Here is an 11,344-nt window from a genome sequence, read left to right on the forward strand (position 1 = left end):
CAGCTAATAATTTATTTGTTTTATTTATTTATGAAGGCATTTTTTTTTCTTTTACCTCAGAAATAGTTTTTATTATAATAAAAATATTTTTGGTTACGTCTCTGAGTAGTTGGATAGTTTTTCAGTTTTTGTCATGGATTTAATACTCAGTTTGTTGTCACCAACCATAGTGGATTTCTACCTGCTGTAATATCTTGCCTTGTCTTGTTTTTGATCGCCACATTAATGCAGTCAGCTTACAGCATTCTAACATTCACAGAGAAGCTTCATATATTTGAACCTATTTGAAAAGTTAAGGGTACTCCTTAGCTGTGTATCAGTATCTAAAAAGAATCTTTCTTCTGTGGAGGACTTGTTGATTGCAATAACTATGTATTGGTTATAGGAAATGGAAAAGCAAATTTCTTTTATTCAGGCTGATGACTATTAGACTTTAATATTTTTTTTGTGTAGTTCTCAAAATAATGTTATCTTATACAGTATTGAAATGTTATGTAAGTCCAGCTGCCATACCAGCCCGTGTCAAAAACACACTCGTCTTTTTTAGTCATCTTGGTCTAATACTTGGTATAAGTTGCATAATTTCCTTGTCCATGGATGCCTATAATTTTTTAATCTGATTAGTTAGCTTGAAGTCTTTTAATTGATTAAATACTTATTTTTAATTGTTTGTCTTATGACAAAATGTCTATCAAGTTAATTAGGCAGCTGGATTGATTTAACAAACAATTCCCTGATTACATATTCCCATTTTTTATACTATCATTGCAAATCGCTATTTGATTGTCTCCTTCTTTTAAGAGTTTAGTATCTTTATAAATATTAGCTAACTATATTGAGATTTTGATAAAATTAGTTTTGAGATCCATTGGAAAGTAAAATTTCGTGATAAAGAGTGCTAACTGCATCTTTAAAAAAATTAACTTTCTGTACTGTAAATACTGACATCAAACAAGATTTTCTTTCTGCTCAAAAAATGATTCAAAATAGCTAAACAACAAGGGCTTAGCAGTAAGTTTCCCTATTTGAATTTTATGATCATATGTTAATTTTTTGAAAATATAAATGTGTCGGGCTGTAAATTCATAGAATTTTGCTACCGTTTACACCTGAGGTCTACAAATATTAAAAAACATCTTTTCCCTTGAAAAGCTATCTTTTTATTAAAGACTTCGTGGAATTGATTAATAATTTACACTTATAACCAAATTAAAGTGAACAACTAAATTAAAATCTTCAGAATGAATTATTGTTCTGAACATATGCTTACAGGGCTGCTAACTTTCTTCGCTTTTTTGAAAAACTGCTTCTAGAGGTAGTTAAGTTTAGTTTATGCGTGATTCTTTGTCTTGCAAAGTTAATTTAATGATATTTTCTAACCACTACACGTAAATGATTTTTATTTTATTTTATATTATATCTGTCGTTGAACATCCGACCCAATTTTGGGTTTATGACTACTAATGTTGAACTCCGTAGCCTTGTAATTTTGAACCAATCTAGAAGACAAGGAAATTCCGGGATCAGTACCCCCAGAGGTATTGATTTATTACGGGAACATGGAGGACTTTGCGACTCGACAGATTTAACATGAATCAGTCACCATTTACTACACGGGGAGTCCTCGACCGGCCTGGGATCGAGCCCACGAGTTCTTGGACGTAGGCCCAGTGCCCTACCAACCAGGCTATCCCGGCCCCAATGTTACTTTTTTATTATCTCTCCTAGTGAGGCTTTTAAAATGTTAGCAAAATCATCCAATATCTAAAAAGCCTAGTTTTTAGTTGTCTATAAAATAGTTTACAAACTTAGTTGGCAGCCTTGCACTTAAACACACAGATTTGAGTTTGTTTGTTTTTAATTGTTTCATATAATCAGTTCTACAAATTTTCAAATCTATCTGTAAGTTGTAGTTGAAAATCTCTTTGCAATAGAATGTCAAAATGTTTGGGTTGGTTTGGCAGTTTTTTAATGTTGAAATTAGTGAGATTTTTAAATAAAGAAGGACTAATTTCATTTAAAACTAATTTTATTTTTTTTACATAATTGATCTTTTTACGACACAGTGACTACTTATAACACCAGTGATTTAAATAAAAAGAAATGCAGTGTTTAATTACAAGCATATTCTGCCATGATACAAAAAGTGTATAAAAATTATCAGAAATCATTGCTATAAGCAAATAGCATACACAGGTATAGTCATCATTATTTGTCAAGGCATAACAAAATTCAAAATTTTGCATACAAATTTATATTATTTATTATTAATTTTTTTAAAATTAAACTCTGTTTGAATCACGGTTGTAATTTGCATTTTAATATTGGCTAAAATTGTTAACTCATGTGTTGCAATACTATTTAAATTCAAAAGTGGTGGAAAGTATGTGGTAAAATCATTTCAATATCAATTTCTTTCTTAAAGTATTTCCGACAACTAATTCAATGTTTTTTTTTTTATGTGATAATTTGAAGAGAAAAGAATAAGATTTTTTTTTTTACAAAATAAACTAAAATTGAAAGAAAGATATGCAAACATTCTTTCTATTCTGACACATTTGCTCATTTTTATAAACTTGACTTCATTCATATCGACAGTGATTCTCGTATAAATTATCCCAGTTTTGCCCCAGACCCAGTTCTACAAGTTGAAATACATTCTGCTCCAACTTGCCTTCTTAGGATTCTGCAGTTACTCTGATTATTTTCCTTATTTATTTTTCCTGGTTATTTCCATATTTTTTCATTGACAACTGTGTCTTTCTTTTATCCTTTACTTATTTTTGACCTGATAAGGAGCATCTTGTTTTGGGTACACAAAATATGCCAATCTTTCTACAGTTTCAACTTTGAAGCAAGAGAAGTTTTCATTTTCCAAGCCACTAGCGTTAATCAAAAGAAGTCCAATGATCTCAATCATCTGAACTTTTTACTTTTCAAATAGTTGAAAATGCTAGAAATAACTTTTGGTAACTAATTATTGTTTTCAATAGTTCATTTATAGTTTTTTAAATGTTGAATTCTCTGTTAATTATCGCATTTATTCAGTATTATTTTTTAAAAAAAGGCTTTATTTCTGTTGACAAATTACATTATATTTAAAATTCTGTAAATTTATTATTAATCCATTTTGAATTCTTTGTTATGTCTTTCATAAAATGTTATTCAAAATGGTAAAAAGCTCTAAATGCATTTTATATAAAACATGTATACAAACTATGATTAAAAGCATATGATCGATCCAACAGCTACATTCTAAAATATATTTCTAACTAGCAACCAACTGTATGAATCATATTTTTAATTAATATCTCTCAATTTATGATGAAATTTTTTGATTCAGATTTGTTTACACGTTTGAAAGACTGATGTGTATCATACATAATTTACAATAGTATACAATATAAAAGCTCATAATTAAGTACATTCATAAAGAAATAATCCTAAACCCCATTTTGAAGTTTAGAACCATTGTTCTAAACTTTTCAAAGTTTAGAACATTTATTCTGAACTTATAATTGTAGTTTAGAATCATTTATAGTATGTTTTTAATATATATTACACTTTTTATAAATTTTACATTCATTGAATTTTTTAAAATTATAAGTTAAATTTTTTTAATGTTGATTTTTATAGATTTTCTTTTGTTTGGCGATTGTTAATTATTTCAAACATCATTTAACATTTGATAACCAATAATTTGTGACATTTAAATAAAATAATTTAGTAAAGACCTAACAAAACTGAAAAATAAAATTTTTCTCACAATTTGAATATATTTTTTCATCCAATTATTAAGGAGGCATTGTAGTGCAACACTCAGAAAAAAATGAACTTTTTTGTATATTTCAAAATTATATATTTAAAAAAATTTTTAATCTAAATTTAAATGCACCAGGGCATTATACTGTTTGTTTTGGTCATCAAATACTGAAAATAACACTTAAATTATAATAAATAATTTTTAGCTATTATTTTCAAAATGGTCGACTTGAAATTTAAAAATTAAACTAATTTAGAAAATGATGAGTTAGTTTTTGATAGTTTCATTATGACAAACTGGTAGACAAATTTTAATTTTTTTTTTATTATTATACAAATTTTTAAATCACCAACTTTTTTTCTCTTAGACACACTGTACAGTTTTCGCATAAAGGTTCACAAAAACATACTTTTTTAAATGTCACACTGGGAAGACCCCCTAAATTTATTTTTCCGGAAATCATTTGTGACTTTTTAAAATATCATTTAATAAAATAAGTACATGTATTGCACATTCAAATTCCCTAAAACTAATTAAACATACACTGTTTTAATTACAAACATCATTCTATGTGTATCAATATTTTTAAGACAAACCTAGTTATTAGAAATTGTACACCAAGACATCAAACTAAGTTTCTTATATTTCCATTCTATTTTTAACATATTCACAATTATATACTGTTTAATTATAAACAAGTTAAAGAAGGGTAACAGACATAAATTAAATTTTTATTACAGTTAACTTTTGTGTTAATAATTTTAAATTAGCAATTTTTTTATAAATATTAATTCAATCTCAAGTTTAGATGCTCTTAAAATATGTATCTCGATTCTTTTATTCCCCTTGATCTTACAATTATTTGAAGAGTGAAAAAATGTGTATGCAAAGATAACAAGAGATTTAAATTAAGCAAATAAATTTTTAATTTGTATGTGGCAAACAATTTAAAAAAATACTATTCATAGTAAAAGATTATCTTTATTACATTGAATTACTTTTGTTAAAGATTTATTGGCTTATTTAAAATAAAATAAAAACTATTAAATGTTATTTTTATTAATATACAGGGTGATTCTAAAAAGATGGGAAAAATTTTAGGAAGTGATAGTGCACACCCAGACAAACAATTTTTATCAAAGAATGCATGGTCGAAAACAAAACGCAAAGATCCTGCCGCATTTGGAAAGTTTTTTCATGCAAGCGAAAAAGCTCCATTCCTATTGTGAGTTACTGCGCTACGTTATTTGTCGCCAAGCTTTCGGCCGCTGCAGGGAAAGTTCGTCTATCTTTTCTTCGCCGTTGTACCAGCATAGCCGCTGCCGGCCACTGTTTTGAACACTTATTGTAATCACATGCCATTAATTTGCTTTTATAACTTAACTTCATTGTTCTTTGTCTGTTTTTGCCTCATATAAGAACATAAACTTTGACGCCCTCTAGCGGTTTTGGGTTTTGTTTTCGACCATGCATTCTTTGATAAAAATTGTTTGTCTGGGTGTGTACTATCACTTCCTAAAGTTTTTCCCATCTTTTTAGAATCACCCTGTATAATAAACATTGATATTTAAATAACATCAAAACTGGAAGTTTCGATGTTCTTTATATATTAATATTTTTTCATAATGAATTTAAAAATACCCATGGAAATAGAATGTATTATTTTATTGTTATTTTTAGTGGATTTATTTACTTGCAAGTGGAAAAACAGTTTTAATAATAGTAGTTTGGTTTTGTTACTAAAAGTTACATTAGTTTACTTTTTTTACTTTCATTCATTTATTTATTACTACTAGTTAAAAATTGTAAAAGCTTACAATCTTGAATGTAGATGTTCTTAAAAAAACTGCTAAAACTTAAAATTAGAAATTAAGCCAACAATTAATTATATGCACAAAGTATGTGAACTAAATTTTAAAATAATCTTTTTTTTCTTTTCTTTTTTTCTGTTAATTTTAAAGTTTTCAAACAGATTTTTCATTTTGTTTCAGCATGAGAAAAACAATTTTAAAGTTAAATATCTTGTTATATTAAATTGCATTTTTAACTTTTCCATTCCTAATATCTCAGAGATATTTATTTCTATATGGGGGCGATTCCACGAAAAGTGGTCCTGAGTGACTAAATTTTCAAAATTATCGTAAAATCAAAAATGACACAATTTCAGAATCTAGAAGATGTACATTTTTTAATAGTTAAGATAGTTTTTTGAATTACAAAAAATATTTATGTGAATTCTAACAAAAGGTGGAACACTATGAATTTTAACAGGAGTTCTCTTCTTTGTTATGATATATTCCAATGGAGTTCTTAAAATATTAAAGAGCAATAAAATAGTTTTTAGTAATAAATATAACTATTTTACTCTTTTATCATTGTTTAATGTATTTTTTTAATTTGGCCTAAATTTTTTTGCTTGTTTGAAATTCGATTAATCAAGATAGTCTAATTTCCCAGTAACACACGTAACATAATTTTGCATTTTTTTCTGTAAAAACTTTAGTAAAAAAGAAAATTTAAAAAATTTTTGTTTTATATATTAAGAAGGCAAGATATGCAACGGAAAAAATTCTCGAATTAAAACTGCCAATAGTTAAAATTTTATAATTAATTTTATTCAAGGTAACACACGTAACGAAAAGTTACGCGCGTTACTGTTATGTGTGTTAGAGGTACTTATACACTTTAATTATTTATTTATTTTCAATAAAAGATTTAAATCATGTTCGGACATTTTTTATAACCGCCGCGCAACTTCCATGCCACAAATGCGGAATTGTATGATTGTGGTTTTTTGTTAAATCAGGTCGGTATAAGCATTAATAAAAAAACAGCATAATAAGACGATAATTTTGAAGCTTTTGGAAATTGTTTTCCCAAACTTCTATTTGTTATACGTTTATGTTTAAGTAGAATATTTCGACTGCATTTGCTAGATTATTATAAAATGGATAAGCTTAAAATAGTGTCCTTATCTGGATTTAAAAGAATAAGAAGATGAAGAAAAAAAGAAAAGAGCATAAGATTCTGCACTTCAAAGGAAAGAAAATAAGGAAATAATGAAAGTTAGACTTGAACTTCCAAAACAGATTGATAATGATGTAAAAGGTTCACCACTAAGTATTTCAGATGAACTTAATTATTAATAAATGGATTTTCTTCTAAAGTTAGATTGTTTATACTATGCTTGTATTGAAACAAGAGCTGGTTCTCTGGATTATTACGGGGAAAAACGGGCAATAAAACGAAAGTACTATCTAACAATGTTTCTAAGAGAGGCTTATACTGATTTTTGTCAGTTGCATCATAAACATTGTTTAATTTTCCATTTTTAGTGCTTTATGACTAAAAAATTTATTGCTACTGTAAAACTTAGAATTAAAACAAATATCATGGAATTTTTATTCTTTAACTGGAAGGCTAAAATTAAGTTTATGACAATACATGGTGATGGTAGAAGTATTTATGTATATAAAGTAAGAGAAATTTTGGATCTAATTGTTGGAAGGGTGCTTCTGATACTTACAAAAATTTCTCATTGCTTGTTATAGGTTTCTAACCATCATTTATTGTAGTTTGGTAACGATGAGAAAAAGATGACAATAGCTCACAATAAAAAATATATAATGGCAAATGTGCAAGAAGAATGTTTTGAAATAACTCTTGCAAATTGGACTAACTTTCAATAATACGTAAGAGTTAAAAGAATCCGAGGTGATACTTTCCAAACAAACATATCTAGCATTGAAACCAGGGAAATTCAAGTTGACTTTGCAATGGCATACTCTTTTGAATATTAAAACGAATTTCAATCAGCATTATGATATCCAGCCACAGTTTCGTTATTCACAGCAGCTGTTGTCTTAGACGATACTCTCCTAAAGAGTTTAAAACAGAGTCCTTTACAATATTTTCCTAAGACAAAGGTGAAACAATGTCTACACTTTTATTTTAAGACTGTTTAAAAACGATTCTACTTCAGAAGATGAGCTAACAGAAACCTTCTATAGTAATAAGTCAAGTTAAGAATTTAAAAATAAATATATGGTTGAATTATTTCATATTTTGTCAATCAAAATATAAAAAAAGAAATTAATTTGGAAATATTTTACGATATCACATGCAGAAGTTCTTTCTATGGGATAGGTGTGTAGTACAAAATCTTGAAAGCGAAGCAAAAAGCAAAGTTATTTATATCATTGTGTTGTTATACAAAAAAATTTATTTGCTATCCAGTGTTGTTTGCAAAGCTAACCAATCAACTCATGCCTAATACAACAGTATTATATATTAGCCAAAAGGAAATAAAGATATTAATTGAAAAGATCAATACATGGCAACGGTAATGCAAAGCATAAAATCTATGCATAAGTATCGTTAGATACTTGAATAAGATGCGTAGATGCACATTGTGTCACACAAATAGTCAGTAAGTCAATTTCTGTTCCCTCCTGATCAGAAGTGCGCCTATAACTGAAATTAAAACGACATATGCTCTATCTCGGGAACATTATTGACGCAAATGCACATGCTTGTAAACTTAAAATGCAATATTTGCATAAAATAATTGGAAAATATGCATATTTTTGTTTCCAAACAGAAATGATTTTGAAGGAATAGATGTGCCTAAGATTTACTATGTTTTACTCTCTAAACCAGTATAAAGAAGGGCTACAACCATCCTTCCAGACCATTAACTATTTTATTTGCTAAAATAAATTGTTTTTCTTCTGCTAAATTAAAATAAATAAATGTTTTAGTGCAACATTTATGACTTCTCAGTTGAAATATTCACAGAGGGTAACACACGTAACGTTCAGTTAACACACGTAACGCACCAATTTCACCAAAATAAAGAAGTTTTTACTGTTGCAAGAAATTTTTAAAAATCACTAAACACAGCTTCGATATTGTATCTCTCTATAAAAGAAAATATCTTAATTTTTTGCCTTTATACTTCACAGAATTAAATTAATATATTCAAAGTTTCAAATATCTAGCATTATAAAGGGTAACACACGTAACAAAATTTCAGAAATTTTTTTTTTCAACATCAAATTAATTTGCGCCTTCAATCGTCGTTTTGAAAACTTACAACACATATAGATTTAACAACAAATTAAGAAAATCATAAAAAATATCTAACAAGTTTATTATAATAAGTGTTAAAGTTGAAATATGTCGTGTAAAAGTAACACACGTAACGAAAGAATCGCCCATGGGGCATTTCCTAAATGCTTCTTTTAGAATGTCGATGCTTAATTAAGCTACTTTCATAGTTAAATTTTTAATTATGTGAAAGTCGGTTTAAAATGGTTAAGAAATGATGAATTAAAATAGTTAACTTCTTGATTTTAAAAATCTAAAATATTTATCTGTTACCCACTTCTTTGTTATGCTAAAAGATTAGTAAGACTACAATTTTGATCACATTTAAATATCATTCTAACAGTCAGAAAATTGTTGCAATATAACAACAAAATCAAAACAAATATTTTTATTGGGACATTCATGAAATGTAATGCACAAACACTATGCACACCAAAATGAAAGAAACACATCAAAATATCCCTTAAGAAAGAACATTAAAATATTCCTTGAAAGGATAAAAACATCTAAATTATTTTTAAAAGGGAAGAAACACATCAAAATATCTTGTAAAACAAAATTATTTGTACAAAAATATTAATAGTTCTATTTTTCTGTTCATAACTATCATTTGAAATAATTTATCTATTCTACAGGCACTAGTTAAAGGGAGGATTTTAAATTTCACTTATTTCTGCATGTATTCCATTAAAAATGTGAAGTAGGATTTTTTTCCATATAACACTTTAAAATTAAATCATACTTTAATTTAAGAAATTAAAAAAAAACAATTACAAATATAAGTTTTTCTTAGAAACTGCTAAATTGATTATTAAAAGCCTATTTTCATTCTTTTTTTTTCTTTTGGTGTACATAGAGCTTCTATAAACTTTTCAATTTTTATATTATTTGATCCCTCCTTTTAAGAACTTCAATAAAATAGTCTATGCAACTATTTAGTTAACCAATAATACTTTATATAAATTCAAATATCAGTAGTAAAAAAGAATTGTTTATTAATGTTATCAAGGTACAATTGGTTTCTTAGTAATAAACCATTTAACTTCATTTCTTTAAATTAAAACCTATCCATGACGATTTGTAAACAAAACCTTTCAAAATTTTATGAATAGTGTTTTATCATTAAAAACTGTGTACTGTTATGAGATATAATATAAATAATTTGATATCAGCTTTATGTACCAATTTAAATTTTGTAAATGAGCATTTCTTTTATTGAACTAAAACATAATTTTGACTAAAATGTTATTTTCTTTGGTGTTCAGTGAGAAATTTTAATATTTAACTTTAGAGAATCTTAGCCAAAATAAATATGGCCGCTAGCATATTGTATAATATAGATAATAAAACATCGTTTTCTAATAAGCCGTGCATCTAACCAGTTTACTTCGATAAGTGAAAAAAGTTAAAAGTGCCGAAAGATATGCAGAAATAAATGAAATCCTCATTTCTAAATTAAAAAGTTCAAGCACCTTTTAATGTGTTTAAAAAATCTATGAAATATTTTTTTCTTTACATTTCTAACGTGGTTCTGTTGAAAATCTGAATTTTATTTTCGTAGAATGCACAAAATATTGTTTGTAAATTTTTATATTGGACCCTTTTTTTGTTTATATAAAAAAAGAGCAGTAATGGAAAACTTTGTTGATTTTCTATTTCAATCAATTTCCATTTTCTTTAAAAATATACTGGTTTATATTCTTTAAAATATACAGAAAAAAATATTCGGTATCACTAAAAGTAGCCAGACAAATTTTTTTTAGTTTTATTAAATAGAATAAACTTTTAATTTGATTTAAATAATAATAAGCTAAAAATTAACTTGAAAAAAAAACTGTGCCCAAAAAAATTTGTTAAATTATTATTAGTCTACTTATAACAATTAATTTTAAAATAATCTTTAAAAAAAGAACTGTACAAAACATTGGATAAAATATTGCAAGCTCAGTGGAAAAACACGTTAGCATTTTAGTAAATTGGAAGAAGAAGAAAAAGAGTTACAGGAGATTGTAAAAAACCACCTTATTTAAATACTGAGCAGAAAAAATTTATGCCATTCATGTGTAATCTTTCGAATATGTATATTTAATACATATATATAATCGCATGCTCTATAATGATGCTACCAACTTATTTATTTAGTTCATATATGCCTAAACTGAACTGAATATTATTGTGTCATTCCATTTTAAATATTGATTGTGTTTGTTGCATTTCATGCTTTTAAAAAATTTGGCAAAATCTTTAAAATTTAACCAAAAGCTTTTGAATCAATTTATTTTTCCATATTCGAAAAGAACCATAAGATTAACAATATAGTCTTTAAAATATATATTTCAGCATGTTCTATAATAAAATTTTGAAAATTTGCTGCAATTTAAAATAAGGTATCAAATTGAATTGTATTAATATGCTATTTTTGCCTGCTTAGACTTTATTAATTACTAGGAGGCTTCGCCAACCCCCGGAACT

The sequence above is a fragment of the Parasteatoda tepidariorum genome, chromosome 3 (assembly GCF_982258835.1).
Source record: "Parasteatoda tepidariorum strain Cologne lab strain chromosome 3, Ptep-v5.0, whole genome shotgun sequence".
Lineage (NCBI taxonomy): Eukaryota > Metazoa > Arthropoda > Arachnida > Araneae > Theridiidae > Parasteatoda > Parasteatoda tepidariorum.